The sequence below is a fragment of the Microtus ochrogaster genome, unplaced genomic scaffold (genome assembly GCF_000317375.1).
Source record: "Microtus ochrogaster isolate Prairie Vole_2 unplaced genomic scaffold, MicOch1.0 UNK34, whole genome shotgun sequence".
Classification (NCBI taxonomy): Eukaryota; Metazoa; Chordata; class Mammalia; order Rodentia; family Cricetidae; genus Microtus; species Microtus ochrogaster.
Window position 1 is genome coordinate 3989377 of NW_004949132.1, and position 688 is coordinate 3990064.

At 40.4% G+C, this 688-nt stretch overlaps 1 protein-coding gene across 1 annotated transcript in view; it reads left to right on the forward strand.

The window, feature by feature from the left end:
* Trpc5 (transient receptor potential cation channel subfamily C member 5) overlaps window positions 1–688 on the forward strand; it is a gene marked incomplete at its 3' end in the record, with an annotated part of 211928 nt that overhangs the window by 210733 nt on the left and 507 nt on the right. The window lies entirely within an intron of this gene.

The window sequence follows — 688 nt, forward strand, 5'->3', positions numbered from 1 at the left end:
CATATTTGGGTGAAACGACATCAGAGAATAAAAATATTTTGGAAATTAGAAAGCATTTGATATATTGTGTATGAGAGTGCTTTGCCTTTGTTTGTATCTGTGCCTGGTGCCCACAGAGGTGAGAAGATTATGCTTTAATTATTAATCACTGACACTTTGTAAATGGCCTTAAGTCAAATCCCAGCTGGGTTAGTTAGTATACAATATTATAGTGTTGGCCCCCACATATTTTTCCCCGTGTTGTATATCTAAGCTAGAAAGGGTATGAAGTAGATAACAAAGTAGCAACACGATTTGTTGCAACCCAAAACAAAATGGGAAAGAGGCGAAATTAAAAAGGGGACTAATTTCCATTTCAAACCAGAGCCACAGGCACGGCTTATTCTCCGGCAGTTTGTGTTTCCCCCAACCAACTGCACACTTGATGGTGACCGCATGTAGGTGACGGGAATACGTAGAAGCAAACCAGTCTGAAATAAAAATCCCCATGATTCTCAGCTGAGAGGCACGCATATTCCCAGGGAAATTTAGAAAACTGATGTCCAGGTGCTATCTATCTCTCCACACCTCAAGGTCTCTGTCAGGAATGGACCTGGGAATTAAAATTTTCAATGTGCTTTTCATGATTTTCAGCCTCCACTGTGATTGGTTCCATTGTCTCTTGCTGAAGAAGACAAGAACATATGAA